This window comes from Alligator mississippiensis, chromosome 5 (genome assembly GCF_030867095.1).
Source record: "Alligator mississippiensis isolate rAllMis1 chromosome 5, rAllMis1, whole genome shotgun sequence".
In the NCBI taxonomy this organism is placed as follows: Eukaryota; Metazoa; Chordata; order Crocodylia; family Alligatoridae; genus Alligator; species Alligator mississippiensis.
Genome location: NC_081828.1, coordinates 27,752,351 through 27,771,484, shown reverse-complemented (window position 1 = coordinate 27,771,484; position 19,134 = coordinate 27,752,351). Strand labels below are relative to the sequence as shown.

The window sequence follows — 19,134 nt, the reverse complement described above, 5'->3', positions numbered from 1 at the left end:
TCTCTAACTTTTGACAGCCCCAGTGCAGCAGGAGCACTATGGAGATGCTCTGGCCGTAAACCAGAGTGTCTCTCCTGGAGGACTGACTCCCATGCTTACCCCGCTGTTCTGCGGAGTGATTTTTTTTTGACCGTCTGATTTTGTCCCCACACTGCAAACTTGCAGTGTGGGGAATGAATGTCTTTTCGTTCCCACACGTGCCTCTTGCAGCGTCTCAAAGGGGTTTGAGACGCTGCAAGAGGCATGTGTGCGCTGGTCTGGACAGGCCCTATTATGGTTTCTAAGACATGACCCATCATTGAGGGTGGTATAAAGCCTGACTTGACCTAGCAATACCTCATGGAAACAATGTATAACCTGGGGTCTCTTTCAGATAACATGGTTCAGTAGTTAGGGCACCAGACAAGGAAACAGGAAAAATGGGTTTTCATTTTGTAAGTATTGTTTTTATGACCTTGAACAAATCACTTAATTTCTTTGTACTTAATTTTTCCTTGTTTGTAAAGTGGAGATAAGGATACTTATCACTTGTAGTTAAGCACTTTGACACCTATGATTGATCATACCTATTTAGGGAGTATATCACGTGTAACAGGGTGGAGCCTGGGAAATTCTGGAAGTATATGAAACAGCTTTAGTGCACCTGGTCCCTGATCCTTTGTTCTCCTAACATTTTTGTACATAGAAGGCACTAAATAGCCCTTATGCTATAAAAGGTATCTTTGAGTGAAGATTTTATTTATAGTAGCAATTTTGTACACACAGCTGTTGCTTCAAAGGAATTGGTGTGCAGCATACTAAAACTAACAAACAAAGAAAAATCTTTATTTCCCACTCCTAATCAGGCACCTGGGCCTTTAATACCATGTTTTGGTTTGTTAACAATGTCAAGCTTGACATTTGAATTAGAAAGTGCGCTAAGTGAAATCCACTCTCTGAAGTTTATCAGAACAACTGTTTCAAAATAAGGATAGGTTTCTTGAATGCTGGTTCCTCCTTGTTTTCAATCCAGATGGAGATCAGGGAGAGCACAAATGTAACAGCATTAATTAACCTCACTTGCATAATGTTTTGAAAAATCACTTTCTCCAAAGGTTGGAGACAAGTGTGGAGCTGCATCTCCATTTTGTAAAGGAAGGGTGCTTTTATGACAAAAATTAAATTGTTAGTATTCAGGTGATGTTAATCCCAAAGGGTATGTCAGTGTGGTACAAAGCAATGTCCTGCTAGCTCTTTCCTCCCTAGCTCTAGAATGGGAAGCAGAATTGCCACACTAGTGAAATCTGCTGTAGAGTATTTATTAGCCCATGTGCTATACAGCTTAATGTGGTTCTGCATTTAGAGTATGCGGTGCTATTGCTGCTATACACACAGCCAATGACCCTTTAAATGATCTCAGACAAGTTCATTTACTTTCTCTGAACCTCAACTTTCCTATTTATAAAATATATTTCTTAAAGTGACTTTGTGAAGTTTAATTAATTAATACCTGTGAAGCAGTTTGATACCTTTAGAAGATACTATATACATAGTATATGTAATGAATGCCTTGATCATATTCATCCAGAAATACAAACCCAAGTTTGCTTTCATCTGCTAAACCAGAAAAGGTTTTAAAAGAAACCATTTGGTCTTAAACAAGTGTAGGTAATCATTCTTACTGGAGACTTACAATTTCTTTGAAATTCATAGTTCGAATCTACCTTGAATCACAATATACTGAATATCACTATAAATGATTTTCCCAGTACAGAACAATGGATTTGCCTGAAATTAATGCTAAGTGTACTTGCAGGTTTTTGTTTTTTGAAATGTAACAACATGATTGATACACCTGCAAAGTGCTCTGTGCCTTCTAGAAAAGGCTCAGAAATCTCAATTTTCACTGAATTTAATGGGAGTTGGAAGGTGATCAGCACCTCAGACAAGGCACTTAAACTTCCATCAAGATGAATCTGCCTTCCCTTTTTTTGCAGCTAAAAATGAAGATGCATGTTTTGGAATGAAAAACTTTCCCATCCATCTACATTCAATATGTTTTTGTATTTTAAAAAAGAAATCCAAGTTGTTAGTTTCTGCTGCTTTTAAAAATTCACACAGTTTTGGTCTATGAAGGCTGAATAGAACGAAACCTTTTCAAAAGTGAGATTGATGAAATTAGGGAATAGACTTCTTAAGGAAATGCAGACTGAGATGCTGAAAACTAGATTGGATAATGCATAAATATACTACAGATACCAATTCTGATTTGGTAGGAAGATGGATTGGATGACCCAATGCGGTACTTTCATTCTAAAAGTCTTTAGAAGTATTGACAATGCACTAGATGATACATAGTGATTAAAATTTTATGATATAAACCATAACTGAAAACAAAAACATCCCAGAAAATATCAGCTCTGCAAAATATCAGTAATTCTAAAGTTTCAAAATCTTCCACATCAGTATTGCTCCTGGGACAACTCTGAGAGCTCTTAAAGTAACCTTGAAGATCTGTTTTGGATGGTTTTCTGCTACTTATCAACCAGTAAAATATTTGTAAAGCAGAACCTATAATCTATTATTGTTAAAATGTTAACTCTGGTTAGGAGGAAGGTAAATAGTACAGCACAAACAAATGCAATACTGATTATGTATTCTGTTTATTTAGGTTAAGGAGGATAGAAAGAAATGAAGCAAATCCTCAGCTAGTATAAATCAGTAGAGCTCCATTAACTTCAATAATGCTTACTGTAAAAATGATACTAAAATACAATTGTTAGAAAGAAACTACAGATAGTTATAATTAACCCTTGCACAAAAATCCAATAAATAAATAAAATTTGATAGTACTGTAGGAAAGAAAAAATAGTATCTTTTAGAATTAGCTTTTAACATCTTATTTAATACATATAGCTCATCACTTCATAGATTCATAGATGTTAGGGTCGGAAGGGACCTCAATAGATCATCGAGTCCGACCCCCTGCATAGGCAGGAAAGAGTGCTGGGTCTAGATGACCCCAGCTAGATACTTATCTAACCTCCTCTTGAAGACCCCCAGGGTAGGGGAGAGAACCACCTCCCTTGGGAGCCCATTCCAGACTTTGGCCACTCTGTGAAGAAGTTCTTCCTAACGTCTAGTCTAAATCTGCTCTCTGCTAGCTTGTGGCCATTATTTCTTGTAACCCCCGGGGGCGCCTTGGTGAGTAAAGCCTCACCAATTCCCTTCTGTGCCCCCATGATGAACTTATAGGCAGCCACAAGGTCGCCTCTCAACCTTCTCTTGTGGAGGCTGAAGAGGTCCAGGTGCCCTAGTCTCTCATAGGGCTTGGCCTGCAAGCCCTTAACCATACAAGTGGCCCTTCTCTGGACCCTCTCCAGGTTATCCACATCCCTCTTGAAATGCGCCACCCAAAATTGCACGAAGCATTCCAACTGAGGTCTGACCAGCGCCCGATAGAGGGGGATTATCACCTCCTTGGTTCTGTTCATCATGCATCTGCTGATGCACGATAAAGTGCCATTAGCTTTCCTGATTGTCGTGAATCAGAGCAGCCGCCGGCAGCCGTCTGACTCACACCGAAGCGTTTAGATTTTGAACTCGGCAGGCGGGTAATTGATGGATGGAGTGGAATTAACCAGGCACAGACACGTGTAGGTTACAGGAGTTTGTTTACTTACGTCGCCTAGATAGTGATGACGACGCAGGCGAGCCTTTGTTCCATTACAGCTTCGGTTACAGAGTTGAGTACACACATTCAGGTTACAGCAAAGTAATGACAAACATGGCGCTGGAACGCTCGGGCTAGCAAGACGTCTTTACGTCAATATTTTTCAATGACGGGGAGTTTATTTGGGAATTGATCAAGTTCCCAAATCTCTCTGGTGACGAACACAGGTGTCTCTTTTCAGAAATCCCCAGGGCTCTTCACCTTGGGCGGAAACCGTTAAACTATTTATAGGCAGAGGTGTTTGACATAGATACCCAATCGTGAACCGTTATATGGAATCTTTAATTTTTTGGCAGGTAGTAGCTCTTTGTCTCCTCAAGTTACAAGCTAGTGGGTTAGGTTTCTCTACCTGTTACGTGTGTGCTACGTGTGAGGAGCTTATGCTTATTTTTTTTTTGACCAATTATATATAGTTTCCCCTCGCTTTTTATTTCAGCTGACCAATTATCTACAGTACTCCGGCCGCGTTTTGTTTCAAGGAATTTTGGCAGGGAAGTCTTTTAACCCTTAATCGTCAAAATGAGGATGATTTGAATGGTATCTCTTGCTTAGTGGCATGGGCACAATTTAATTGGGTTGTGACATGCCCCCTTGCCCATGGCACAGCAAGTGACCACTTTATTTTAAATTATAGCTCGTTCTCGTCGTCATATTCGCTGTCATTAGGTTTTTCTTCTGGCAAGCGGGTATATACAAAAGCAGAAAGCTTCATTAGTCGTTTCTTTATGAGTTGCAGGATACAACAACCTAAACACACAACTACGGCTATTGCAATTAACGGCAAGCACAAGCTAATAAGCGAGGTTAATATGTGCATTGACCAAGATGATGTATCCCATCCCATCCAGCCGAAAAGGTCGGCTAACCATCCCTTTCCTAGTCCTGCGATGTTGTTGGTTCTTGCTGCAATTTTTTCGCATCGACGTGAGTTGGTGTTCTAGAAGAAGGGACACATTGGGGATACCAATATAACAATGGTCAAGGGAAAGATTAAAAAATTGGCAAAGTTCGCCTTCTTTAAGTAAAAGAGCATCTAATGCCAAGCAATTTTGTATTGACATTTGTAAAGTGGCTTGTAGTTGTTGGTTAATTAAGGCAAAACTATCAGTAGTGTCGTTAACTATGCGTTCTACTTCTTTTGCTAACATAGCGATTGCTACGCGGGCTTTACCTACGCTAAGCCCCCTCCAGAGGAAGGTACCTTCCAAAACCCATCGTAAAGCTTGATTGGTTCCCTTCCTCGGTAAGCGAACTCTAAGTGGCACCCCGCCGCATATGGTGGCGCAACATGGGAGTGGGTGGTCGTGCTGTGTTGTCGTACACTGGTGGACATAACACAACCATAGCTAAGAAACATTGTACTCCTGAGAGGGCTCCAGGGAGCATTGTATATAAATGCCCATCCGAACAGGCCCATAGTAACCCGGCAGGAGCTGGGGTACTTATGGTTTTATACCGGGCTGACCCCATCCATGCTTTGGGGTGTAACTCGCCAGGGACAGCATTGGGATTGGGTGATGCTGCTGAAAGATTATGACACCACTGGCCAATTTGGGCTGCTCTTACGATAGGGTAATAATACGAATATCAGCTCGTATTGTCCGAAACATTCACTGCTAAGGAAGCGTTCCACATTGTGATTGGTTTTGCGGTTAACAAGGGAGAAGGCCCAAAAGGTGGAGGTCCTGAAGTTTTAACATTGGTGTTAGTTGTGGTCAAATTGGGGTCGGGCGGAAGGGGTAAGTACCAGGGTGGTGACCAACCCTTTCTTGGGTACCACCTAAGCGAATTATCCAGTCGTTGCCAATCTACCCCTTCGCCTGGGATTTCCCATGGGACCTCAGAACCAAGCAGCTGCTGAGTGCTGCGTTTGCCTGAGGCTGGGTCGATGATGCTTCGGGAAAAGCCTTTTTGACCCATGGCATCGAGGGTTATGTTAACAGACCAAGAGTACGTATGGTGGCGAGGTCCCCTGGCACTGGGAAAAGTTAAATTGGCACTTTTGTGAGGAGCCCCGTTTTTCGCCTGAAACCAAGCAGAAACATTTAGTGGGTACGCAATGGGATCCAACACTGGGTCAGCAACCGACAAAGGAAGTTTTAGACAAGTGGTTAGCCCCAACGTGTCGTTAGACCCCGTCATATTCGCCCACACTGACAGAAGAGATAAAACAGCGTTGGGGTGTGAGGGGTCTCCTACATTTAACAGAAAAGCTAATGGGATTAGGTTAATTACGAAAAGTCTGAGTATGAAGGTGTTGCCAGGTGTCATGGTGACGTCACACGCCGGGCTTCAGTGTCTGTGGTGGTGCTTTCTCTCTCTCTCTCTCTGGGCTGGGTCCCTTGTCGCTGCGCGTCTCAGGTTCTGGGCCTGTTAAAAGCAAAGGAAACTAGAAAAAAATAAAATTGTCTTTTGTACATCAATGGACGTGATGTCGTAGTGGTTGGAATAGTTCATAGATGCCCCCTTCGAGTAGTTGCTTTTTGGGGCTGGCTGCGGTGTTATCCAGAGAGTGCTGCTAGGTGTGGGTGCCTCCGGGGCCCGGACCGGTTGGCGGGATCAGTTGAGGTTGGTAGCCTAATATATGTGTCAGTTGTCATTGTCCCGCATCTTCTAGGACGCGTAGCTGTTGCTTGATAAGCGCGGAGTGGTTTAGGAGGAACCCAAACATGGCTCTTTCCTCCGGCATCCTCTGGGGTGGCAGTCTTGATTCCTTTCGTGAGTCGAATTGGGAATGTCTTGGCCCTTGGTGCCTGACCGGGTATGCAATAAGGTGGCTTGATATGCTGGCTGGGTTTGCAGCTACTGACTCCACAAGGGCTTGCAGTCGTGGAAGTTGACTTAAAAGATTTTCTGCTGGCTGAGTAGTGAGCAGGTTGAGGAGGAAGTGAAGGGTGATGGCGTCCTCTCCTCCGTAAATCTCCATGCATGCTTCGATGGCGTCAAGGGTGGTGGTGGTGGTTGCACCCTCTGGGTTGGTTACTTGCTTGGTTGTTGCTACAGGGTGAGCGGCTGCTGTAGTTGTTACTGTGTCTGGTGGGAGGATCGGATATAAATTCCCACTCGTTGCCCCCTCCCTGTGGTATGGAGGTGAGGGCCGTTGGGAGTGACGTCATCTCAGGGGGCGGGCTTGCTGGGTGGAGTCCCACCTGTTCTTTCGTGGCTCCGCCCTCCTTTTCCGGGTTCTCCGGGCAGCTCATTTTTTTTTCGGTGCCATTTTCTGGTGGCTGCGGAGGGTTTTGGCAAGCTGCCATCTCCGCGGCAGCTTTGCTGACCGTAGCTAGCTGGGTTTTTAAGTTCGCATTTTCACATAGCAGGAGTGACACTGCGTTAATCATCTTCCCTTTGTCCCACTCGGAGCCTGCCCACTCCTTTCCAACTCCCTCTTCCCCTTTTAGCGAGAAGCAGCCGCTGACGCATCCCGTCTCCGCTCCGCCCGCTTGGTGATAAACTATGTGGGCCCATAATTCATCCGCGTTATCTGCACGGCGCCCCCCACTGCACCAGGGGCAGTTCTTAATTAATTTTAACTCCATCACATCTCCCCTTGATCCTGTTCGTGACGCCATGTCGTGAATCAGAGCAGCCGCCGGCAGCCGTCTGACTCACACCGGAGTGTTTATATTTTGAACTTGGCAGGCGGGTAATTGATGGATGGAGTGGAATTAACCAGGCACAGACACGTGTAGGTTACAGGAGTCTGTTTACTTACGTCGCCTAGATAGTGATGACGACGCAGGCGAGCCTTTGTTCCATTACAGCTTCGGTTACAGAGTTGAGTACATGCATTCAGGTTACAGCAAAGTAATGACAGACGTGGCGCCGGAACGCTCGGGCTAGCAAGACGTCTTTACGTCAATATTTTTCAATGACGGGGAGTTTATTTGGGAATTGATCAAGTTCCCAAATCTCTCTGGTGACGAACACAGGTGTCTCTGTTCAGAAATCCCCAGGGCTCTCCACCTTGGGCGGAAACTGTTAAACTATTTATAGGCAGAGGTGTTTGACATAGATACCCAATCGTGAACCGTTATATGGAATCTTTAATTTTTTGGCAGGTAGCAGCTCTTTGTTTCCTCAAGTTACAAACTAGTGGGTTAGGTTTCTCTACCTGTTACGTGTGTGCTACGTGTGAGGAGCTTACGCTTATTTTTTTTTTTGACCAATTATATATAGTTTCCCCTCGCTTTTTATTTCAGCTGACCAATTATCTACAGTACTCCGGCTGCGTTTTGTTTCAAGGAATTTTGGCAGGGAAGTCTTTTAACCCTTAATCGTCAAAATGAGGATGATTTGAATGGTATCTCTTGCTTAGTGGCATGGGCACAATTTAATTGCGTTGTGACACTGATGACTTCATCACACTGACGACTCATGTTCATTTTGGAGTCCACTGGGACTGCAAGATCCCTTTCTGCTTCCGTGCCACCAAGCAGGTCATTTCCTAGGCAGTAGGTATGCTGGACATTTTTCCTCCCTAGGTGCAGCACTTTGCATTTCTCCATGTTGAATTGCATTCTGTTGTTTTCTGCCCATATGTCCAACCTGTCCAGGTCTGCTTGTAGTTGTTCCCTACCCTCTGGTGTGTCCACTTCTCCCCACAGTTTTGTGTCATCCGCAAACTTGGACAGAGTACACTTCACTCCCTCGTCCAAGTCGCTGATGAAGACATTGAAGAGTATCGGTCCAAGGACTGAGCCCTGTGGGACCCCACTGCCCACACCCTTCCAGGTCGATACCGACTCATCCACTACGACTCTCTGGGTACGACCCTCTAGCCAATTCGCCACTCACTGGACCGTGCAGTCATCCAAGTCACAGCCTCTTAACTTGTTCACCAGTATGGTGTGGGATACCGTATCGAAGGCCTTCCTGAAGTCTAAGTAAACGATGTCTACTCCTACTCCTGCGTCCAGGTGTTTTGTAACCTGGTCATAAAAAGAGACTAGATTAGTCAGGCATGATCTACCTGCTATGAACCCACACTGGTTTCCCCTCAGCATAATTTTTCCTGCCGGGCTTTCGCAAATTTGAGCCTTCATAATTTTTTCAAAGACTTTGCCAAGGATGGAAGTGAGACTGAATGGCCTATAGTTGCCTGGGTCCTCCTTCCTCCCCTTCTTGAAAATGGGGACCACATTGGCCCTTTTCCAGTCCTCTGGGACCTGGCCCATGCGCCATGAGTGTTCAGATATTCCCGCTAGTGGCTCTGCAATGACATCAGCCAGTGCCTTCAGTACCCTCGGATAGAGCTTATCCGGGCCTGCCTACTTAAACACATCCAGTTCCTCCAAGTGCCTCTGCACCATCTCAGGGTCTACGCTTGGTAGTCTGGCGCCCTGCTGCTGCTCCACTTCATGGTGGAGACAAATTTTATTTTTATTTATATAGAGATACAGATATATGTAATAAACTAATATTGATATATAGATATAAATATATATTTCATTTATTTATTAATATATTTATGTATATATTTATACAATATATAAATAGATAAATATATCTATTTAATGTATTTATATATTTATTTATATATTTATTTGCATGTGTGTAATATATATATAAAATATAATATATATAGATAAAATACAAATATGTTATTTATATATATATAACTTGTCTCCACCATGAAGTGGTGAGCTATATGTATTAAATAAGATGTTAAAAGCTAATTCTAAAAGGTAGTATTTTTTCTTTCCTACAATACTATCAGATTTTATTTATTTATTGGATTAGAAATATATACAATTGGAGACAAACTGCATTCACTTTAGTCACGAGACTATCAACTTTAATTTTGATAACATCTCTGGTATCTTATTCAATGCCCAGTTTTACACCTCTTACTCAGGGAATACTCTTGACTTTAATTGATTTTGGTTCCTAGCTTTTGCTTTACTGAAAAGTACAAGATTATTATTGTTACTCAATTTTTGTATGAAGTGTTATAAAGATATGTGTTTGTATACAGCATAAAGATGACACTTTGAAAGGAGAATAAATACAAGGAAAGAAATCCTAGCCCCATCAAAGTCAATGGTAAGACTTATATTAACTCCAGTGGAATAATCTACAATCTGTACACTGACATTCCAGCTTCTCTAACTGTGGATGTCTTGTGACGGGCTAGCTGGTGGTGATTTGGCTCAGGGCTTTTGAAAGGGTAAAAAATGATTGGAGGGCTTGGGATTCCCTTTCCTCACCAATCAGGCCCCAGAGACTCACCCTCCATGTCCCTTGATTTGCCCCTTGGGTCACCTGGAGGGGGGTAAAAGAGGCAGTGCAGCTGACTCAGAGGAAACCTGTGAGGGACAATGAAGATGGAGTTTTAAAGAGTTGGCAAGAGCTGGGCCAGCGGGGTGGGAGCAGTTGCCCCAGAAGAACCTGAAGGAGTGGGACCTGCAAGCAGCGCAGTGTGGCTGGCAGGAGAGGCTCCCTGCTGGACTCCAGGATCCACAGCAAGAAGCTGTAGCCAGCAGGAGAGGTCCCCTGCCTGGCTCCAGCAGAAAGCTGTGCAGTGACCCGAGAGGTTCCCAGCTCTGCTTCCAGTTTCTCCACCAAGAGGTAGGGTAGCTCAATGTGAGGCAGGGGCTTCCAGAAGGTCAGAAGTCCCAGCAGCATGGAGCAGACATAGCACTGATGGCCATGTGGGAGATCTAAGTTAAAGTCCAGGATAGGTCAAGTAGAGATGAGTGAAGCAACAGGGGGGAAACTCTTGTTGGGGTGGAGTGGTCACTGTTTTCCCCCTCCAGGTTCCTGCACCCTATATCTCTTGTTATTTGGTATTTTGTATTCTGTGTATTTTATATTTTGGCAATCAGTATTGTTTATTGAGTTGTTTGCATTTTATATTTTGTTAAACCTGTCTCTGGTTAACTAGATGAATATGTCTACGAATGTGAAGTCTGATCAGGGATGATTATAGGGACCAAAAAGCAAAGTACTGTTTATTTTAACAAGAGAGAAACATTTAAAGTAAAACAATTTTAAAGAACAAAAAGTCTGCAGGGAAAGGTTTCCTAAAACCTTGCAATCCTCTAATGGTAAGTATGCAGGATTAATGTCTTTGGATTGGTTCCTCTGAATAACTAGTCTCATCTCCCAAGAGTCTCTTTTTTTTTCAAAACCGAGAAAGTCTTTTTGATCATATCGTATCCAAGAATGGCATAGTCTCTTAACAACACTTAACTGTTAACTGAGAAGTGGCTTACCTTGGGCCCTTTTTCTTTTATTTACCTTATGGTTTCTATATTAAAAACTAATGCAATGGACATCCTAATAAATGGGTCAATACACAGTATTTATAACCTTCCACCACATAAATGCCTGAAGTCATATAAGAACTTTGTGACAGAACCAGGAGCAGAATCCATGTTTCCAGAATCCTAAAACATCAAACCTATTTTCTCTGACTTGTACAGTATTTTCACAACTTTATAAATATGCTTAAACACATATAAAAATGTTTAATGAAGAATATTTAAGGTTGCTAAGAGAAAATAAAAGCAAATTCAACCCCTGCACACACAGAAATTAAATATCTGTAGATTTCATGTTAACATACAAAAAGATACTCCCAGAGCAGACTGCCCCTGATCTGCAAGATAGAATTTAGGTGCCTATGTCTAAAAGTACTTGTCCCCGGGGGACACAAACGGAGGCCCTGGAGCACCCTCTCATGGCAGGACCCGAGGCAGGCCTGAGCCGCCTGAAGGAAGAAACAAAAATCCCTGAAGAGAGGGCCCACTTACCCTTTTCAGGAAAAGCCATGCTGTGCCGAGAAGTGTTGTCGGCACAGTTCATCAGCTGCTTTTATTTCCATCATCAGAAACTGCCGCCTGGCTGATTTTAAAAGCTGGTGGCAGGGAAACGGAGACGGGGGCAGCAAAGCTGGAACCAGAAGGCGAAGCTGCTCCCTGGGCGACACAGCAGCAGGGTTGTCAGCCTGGCAGGGGGCCAGACGAGGACGCACAGGAAGGGTCCTGGCTCCTCTAAAAAGAAATATCCACCTGGCTCGGCAGGGCAGCTGGGTCAAGGAGGACGGTGTTGGGGGATCCTGAGGGCCGCAGGCGCCGGATCTGTGAGTGGGGTGGGCCGAGGCCTGTACCCCGACTATTCTTTTCTTCTCTTTTATCATTTGGAGGGCACACAGAGCCCAGACCGGGGAAGGCATCTCCAAGTATCCCCCAGTTCAAGAGGGAGAGCGAAGTCATCACTGTGGACTGCAACGCCTCAAAGGGGAGAGCAGACGCTGAGACGAGGACAGTCCCACACCCCGTAGTCACCAGGGGTAAAGAGGCATCAAGGGACAGGCAAGAAGGCATAAGAGCTGGAGGAAACAGCAAGGGAACAAGCCAGTGGTCCATCATCTGGTTGTCCTGAGGGCTGGCGCATGGCTGGGATGTAGGGGAGGTGGAGCCCTAAGAATGCCCACAAAGGGCAGCACCCAGTAGGCAAGAATCCACAAGGGGGAGCCCCACCACTGAAGAAAGAAGATCAAGTCATGGTAGGAGAGTGTTGGGGCCTCCCTCAGGGGTGAACGCGACCCAATGCAGAAGTCCTGGGGACACACTCCATGGACGGAGCAGGGCGTGCACTCTAAGGTTGCTACAGAGCACCTATACGAGACCAGACGGGTGCAGTACTATCCTCAAAATCTTTGCCTTATGTTGTAAGCTAGGGGATGGCAACCTTTTGCCTGTGGGGAACTTGCAACCCAGCTGTGGCCCTGGGCTAAAAGTCTGGAGCAGCCAGCTCACTTGCAGTTTCCCTTGCTGCAGACATGGTAGAACAGCAGGATCTGCAGGAGAGGGAAATGCTGTGGAGGGGATGGGAAGCACAGTGCAGCTTCATGCAACCAATCCTTCATAGACCAGACATGGGAGGGACCTCCTTGCAGGCTGGATCTGGCCTGTGGGCTGCAGGTTGCCAACCTATTATAGGCATCTAAGACACCTGTGTTTTTGCCAGTAATGTTTCCTAGAAGCCTAGATTTCTACTTTGTGTGTACCCAGAACTGCCTCTGCTGTGGTAGGACAAAGTACTTATCTCATATAAATCCTTTAGGAACCCTCAAACTAGATATTCCAGCACTTGTTTCTCCCTAAAGGCCTGAGTCAGTGTATGCTTAGGTCACACCTAATCACATTCCTACTTTTGATCTAGCACAGGGGCGACATGTAGCGGGTGCACGCAGGTGCATGTGCACCCCCTGAGTGTGGCGGTGCACCCCCTACAAGGCGCTGCCGACACTGCTGGCGGCGTCTGCGGGTGGTCTGCGATTGCTACTGGCTGCTGCTGCTGGCGGCGTCTGCGCATGGTCACCGACCTCTGGTTCATGCTTGCCGCACCCCCTCCTGCCGCCGACAGCACTGGCGGTGTTTGCGGGAGCTCCCCACTTACCGCCGTCACCGTGCTCCCACTGCCACTGTGCTCCCCAGGTGCCGGGGGCACGCGTTGTTAATGATCTAGCAAATTGTAGGGTTGCTTTCATCCAAAAATACAGGCCTGGGTTTGTGGTGCTGTCACCTCCCCTTTTACTCAATAGCTCGGGTGTCAGAGCATTTTGCTAAGATGTGGGAGACCTGGTAAAATACCTTTATCAGCCAGATGGATTCAAATGCTCCTGTTTTTACTTCTTAAGAGTATGCCCTAACCATCAATAACTACAGATTTGTTGGGCTAGAAAGAGGGAGCATAGATCAGTGAGTTAGGGCTGTGAGAGGGAAAAAAACCTGTTTTTTAAGCTATTTTCCCAGGTCTCCCTATGCATTTTGTCTCGTGTGCGTGGGGCACGGAGTGGGGACTGGCCATCCACATTTACAAAAAAGGTTGAGAGTCCCTGTCCTAGTGGACTCCCTGTCCCGTGCTCCTTCGTAGCCATGACCGACGCGTGCCCTGGGTGGCTGGAGGGGCACAACGGCGGGAGCAGGAAGCGGGGGTGCTGCCGGCGGCGGTGGGTGTGCGGTGACCACGGACCAACAGTTGGCGACCGCTGGCAGCGGCCAGTGGGGATCCTGGACCGCCCACAGACACCGCCGACGGTGTTGGTGGCGGGGTGGCGAGTGGCAACGCCGGGCAGTGCCTTTTTGCAGGGGGTGCACCAGCACGCTCGGGGGGGGTGAAGGTGCACCCCCTATGTGACACCCCACACGAGTAGGCCCTGCTGTCCCTTGCACCCTAGCGGCTCCAGTCCGAGCACGAGGCCCCGGCACCTCCTACCTCCCCCCGGAGGCTTCGGGTCGCGGCGGGGGCGGGTTTGTCTCCCTCCCCCGGTGCGGTGCGGTGCGGTGCGGTGCGGTGGGTATCTGGGCGCGGCCGCAGCCCTGCTCCCGCCCTTGCTCCGGGGGCCTCCCTGGCAACGGGACGCGGCCCAGCGGCCGGGGCGAGGCGAGGCGGGGCCGGGCCGGGCCGGGCCGGGCGCGGCCGTTGCCAGGTCTGTGTTTGCGTTCCAGGGCCGCGGGCCCGCCACGTGCCCCCGGCAGCGCCCGGCCCCGGCCGCCCCCCGCGCGGGAGTGGTTGGTTCCGGCCCCGCAGCCGCCGCCGCCTCCTTCTCCTCCCGCCGCCGCTGCTCCAGTGGCCGGGCCGGGCCCATGCTGCTGCCGGGGGCAGGCGCCCGGCGCCGGCTGTAGCGGGACGTGGCTGCCGGGTCGCAGGTAAGGCAGGGCTGGGGATGCCCCGCCCGACACGGCCCCTCCTGTCAGCGCGCAGCGTGATTCAGCACCGCTGCCCGGGGGGCGGGGAGCCGGCGCCTGACGCCCCGTGCAGCGCTCCGGCCCCGCGGGGCCGGGTCGGGCTTTCCCGGTGCTTTGTGCGTGCGGGGGAAGGGCCCGGGCTCCCCTTTCTTCTGCTCCTCCGTTGTCACCGCCTGGCAGGGGCGTGAGGAGCGGCCGGCCGGCCGGGAGGCGAGGCTGACACCCTCTCCGCGCGGGTCGCCGCTGAGGGACGAGGCCCCGGTGAGGGCCCGTGGGTGCAGGTGGCGGGATTTGTGTTGCGGGGCGGAGGTGCCTGAATGCACGGTGCCGTTGGGAGAAGCGGGGCACGGGGTCTGCTGGTGGATGGGCAGAACCGGCTCGTTTTTGCAGGGTGAAACGTAGGCAGCTTTCCTGGGGCTGGACGGATGTGTGCAGGTTCTGTCTAGTGCTTGAGTAGGTCTCTGAAAGGGAGGAGACCGAGAGATGCCTCGGCAGTATGGTGCTCAAGTCTAAAACAAATGAAATCCATGGAAGTGGAAGACAGGCTTGCTTGGTTTTGGTGTGCACGCGCTTGTGCTCTGCAGATGGACCAAAATCTGTCAGCTGCTCAGCCTTTTTCTTTTAACGAAAAAGTGACTCGTGCTAGTTAGAACTGTACATTGAGCAATAAGTTAAATAAAATGTTTGATGCAGGGATTCAGATGCATAGGGCTGGAGACCACCAAATATATATGAAATACCTTTTTTGTTGTGGTTGTTTCTGAATTGTAATGGATTTGCAGAGTTAAAAATTAAAGCTGGATCTGGTTGCTTTGTATTGGAAAGAAAGCCTAATACTGTACTCCTTATCCACCAAAGCCTCCAGTGATTTTATGTACCTGGACATCACTAATATGAGAATCGCGTTGGAAAGGTTATCTTCCCACTTAGATGAGCAATAGTATTTAAGAGAAAAAAGTTTGGATTCTAAAGAGTATATCAAAATGTACAGAAAAACTTTACAGCAGTAGCTGTTTTTTGCCTCCAACTTTGTATCCCTGCTTAATTTGCAGAATGTAGGTTTTATATGGGAATCAAAGCACCACTTCACAGAAAAAAAGATTGTTATTCAGTCAAGATCTTTCTCAGACTGTAGACAAGAATCCTGTCAGCAACTCCTTTGCATCATAACATATCGACATATGTACTGTTTGGAGTGGTAGGATATTTTTAAGACAGTAGTTCAGTATTTACATATTTTCATAACAGTAAATGAGACTTGATATGTACTCTAACACTTCTATCTTTAAGAAGAAATGTAGTCTCACTTGTAATTATGGTTTCTCTTTAATAAGGATAGCAGCAATCCAAAAGAAACTGCTGAATTGCAAATCACTGTAGCATTTTGGAGATTTTGGAGTCAGTGACTAACTTGTGGACAAGAAACATTTTCCAAAGCCAATTATTAAATTGGAAACACAGATTAAACTGTAGACATATTTGAAGCAGTGAGAAATAGGTCACAAATAGTGAACCAGTAAATTAACTTGTAATCAGTTTATCTAGCTGTCTGTCTGTCTAGTAGAAAATGTCTCTCTATGAATCTATAGAGACATTATTTACTAGATAGATGTTTTAGTATGAATGGATTTTTGTCTTAGATGTTTAGAATAGCAGTTCCTGGTGGTAGGGTAAGATGTAATAAATGCAGAGTGAAGATGAGAAGTGGCTCTTATCATATTACTGCCTACTACTGAGTCTTATTATTACCTACCAGCAGTCTGTGGTAGGAATGTGGAATCATAATTTCTTGTTAAACTTGAATCTGAATGCATAATTGTTGATTCAGTCTAGATGATACAAATTTTGAATCTTCTTGAATTGTGAATATTTGATTTGTTAGCTTTAGTGTTCAATAAAGAGAGACTTTCCATTTAATAGGTAATGCTGGACATATTAGCAGAAGTAACTTTCAAGAACTTTGTACTTGTAAAATTATAAGGGATTGAGTTCATGTTTCATGTACATTAATCTTTGGAATTAAGCAAATTTATGGTTTAGTAATCGGACTACCTTAACTCATCCTTAACAGAGCCACCAGCCTCCCTTTGAAAATGTGTCCCAGAGGAATATTTAAAAAGGGAATTTCAGATAGACCAGAGTATGATCTAACTAATCATTACCTTCTTTGTTTAAATGCTGCAATTTCATGATTTGAGCTAGAAAGTTTGTCTGTGGAGACGTGTGAGCTCTAGGTCTAATGATGCATAGGTAATTGTTCTCAATGGAACCATGTAGGCCAGTTGTGTGAGCTGCTGATTATTTTCCAAAAAGTGCGTTGGGTACCATCAACAAACAAAGCCACAGAAAAGCATCCTATTGACTTCATTGGGTTTTGGATTAGACTGTTAGTGAGAGATGAATTCTCTTCATCTGCTGTTTTGTTCAGTCTGGAATTTGTAAATAAGTGCACGTTTGTGTGTGTTTTCCCCTTCTTTGTGGATTGTAACAGTAAAGACCAGAATTGGCACAGGCACAGTACAGTTAACAATAAGGCATTCTTATTGTAGTCAGTGCTGAAGTAAAGTTCTTTATTGGGGCTGGAGAAGGTAATGTAAATTTCTGTTTTTTCTCAGTGCAACAAGAGAAAAGATAAACAAGTTTAGTTATCATATCTATGGATTTTTCATATTTTCAGCTATTAGGGTTCACAGGAATAACAGTTATAAATCCATACAATTCAAAAGCAAGGACTTTACAATCAGTGGTATTATTGTAAAAATATTTGCTCTGAAATTATAGATATATAAACAAAGTGTTTAATTTTACTGTAATATTTACTGTTTGGTTTGGAAATTCTCTTACTTTAAAATAGCTTTAAAAGTGGGAATTAGGAAAGCAGAGATGGTAGCGAGGACTTAATCTGCTGATTTACTGAAATCTGTCAAGGTGGGTTCCTTACTCTGGTGATCTGACGAGAAGGGACTTCTTCCTAGAAGTCTTATTAGGTCTGCAAGAGGTTGAGAAATATGGAGAAATAAGTATGAGCAGGGATATTCTTTCTTCTTTTCCTGGAGGACTCCTGGAGCCCACATGGTACGCCTTGTAATCCAGGCTCCGTCTGGATAGGTCTGTCCATTAGGACTGTGCAAAACTTCACTGGGTGTTTCATTTTGAAGCTGTTTAGAAGCGTTTCTAGCTTGAAACAGTGAAATTGAAATGAAGCAAAAGGCTTCGAAACATCTTTGAAACGAAACGAGGGCACTCGAAACATTTAGAGTTTTGAACCCAGGCTTACTTGGCTTCAGTGCCAGTTTCAGCTGGCAGTGGCAGCCTGCTGTCATCCTGCACGCAGATCCCAGGAGGAGTCCGGCACAGCCCCGCAGCCCTCTTCGGGATGCGGGCCCCTGGATCTGCACGCTGGATGACAGGAGGTTGCCACTGTTGCCTGGGGCCAGTGGCGGCAGCAATCTTCCCAGGCAGCAGCGGCAGCCTCCTGGCATCTGGCACACAGATTCAGGGGCTCGCACCCCTGGGAGGGCTGCGGGGCTGTGCTGGACTCCTCCTGGAGGTGCAGGCCCCGGGATCTGTGCACCGGATGACAGGAGGCTGCTGCTACTGGCTGGGACCAGCACCGGGAAGACTGCTGCTGCCACTGGCCCCAGGCAGCAGCAGCAGCCTCCTGCCATCCGGTGCACAGATCCGGGGGCCTGCATCCCCGGGAGGGCTGCGGGCCTGTGCTGGACTCCTTCCAGGGGTGTGGGCACCCGGATCTGTGCGTTGGATGACAGGAGGCTGCTGCTGCTGCCTGGGGCCAGTGTCGACAGCAATCTTCCTGGCGCCGGGTGCGGGCAGTGCCCAGCATTGGTTCCAGGTGGCAGCGGCAGCCTCCTGTCATCCGGCGTGCAGATCCAGGAGCCCGGACCCTTGGAACAAGTCTGGCACAGCCCCACAGCCCTCCCGGGGGTGCAGGCCCCCGGATCTGTGAGCCGGATGACAGGAGGCTGCTGCTGCTGACAACTGTCACGAGTTTTTCTTTGACCAGTTTGAGGTGCAGTTTCCCAGAAACCTCTGCATCTATCTCCCTGAAACTTGGCAGGTGCCATGCCTGCAGAAGGGACTACCATCCCTGCCATTTTCATCCAAATCAGGTAAGAAATGCCAAAGTTTTAGGCATTTTAATCATTCCCCATTATAGTCTATGGGCGAAACGTTGAAATGCGTTGAAACCGTTTTGACAAAATGAAACGAAATGGATCAGTGCTTTGAAATGAAATGAAACAACAAAATGAAACACTGTCTCTTTGAAAAGGTGAAACATAAGTCGAAATGAAATGGTGCTGTTTTGCACAGCCTTTCAAAACTTCAGTTAGCTGAGGTCTCCCTCTTTTCTACCTTTTAAGGGCATAAATTTAACTTTGGGCCTCTATCCTGAAGTTTTTGGAATGCCAGGCTTCATTCTAATTTTGACTATCTATGAGCCTTAGGAAGCTTGTGAGAATTATGCCTGCTGAAAATGTTGGGCCCCCACTGCCATAGAAAATCATGAAACTTAGTCTCTTTCTGGAAGGATGCTCCTCAGCTTTTCCCCTCCAGAGATTAAGGACCCTCTTTCAAGCTTCCAGGAGCTGATGGACCATTTTGATGTTTATCTTGATGATTGTAAAACTTATTAATATGTTAAAGTGGTTAATTGTTGGTTCTGCTGGTGTGGTGGGAGAGAAGTCCATGTATATAGAAAGCAGG

At 46.3% G+C, this 19,134-nt stretch overlaps 1 protein-coding gene and 1 long non-coding RNA gene across 3 annotated transcripts in view; one reads left to right on the top strand and one right to left on the bottom strand.

The window, feature by feature from the left end:
- Positions 1–3,636: 3,636 nt before the first annotated feature.
- On the bottom strand, positions 3,637–14,057 carry LOC132250754 (uncharacterized). The gene is made up of 2 exons (XR_009462357.1): positions 11,467–14,057; positions 3,637–8,640 (listed from the first exon to the last, which is right to left on the bottom strand). It is a non-coding gene; the product is annotated as an uncharacterized LOC132250754 (long non-coding RNA).
- Positions 14,058–14,304: 247 nt separating this feature from the next.
- The window catches only part of TTLL7 (tubulin tyrosine ligase like 7), a 138,118-nt gene continuing 133,288 nt past the window's right edge, over positions 14,305–19,134 (top strand). Inside the window, exon 1 of one of the 2 annotated variants that reach the window (XM_006259042.3) lies at positions 14,305–14,370. The gene's annotated coding sequence lies outside the window, so the exon portion shown is untranslated. Of the gene's footprint in view, positions 14,371–14,474; positions 14,671–19,134 lie in introns of those variants that run through there. The other variant, XM_019489183.2, reaches the window with a different exon arrangement.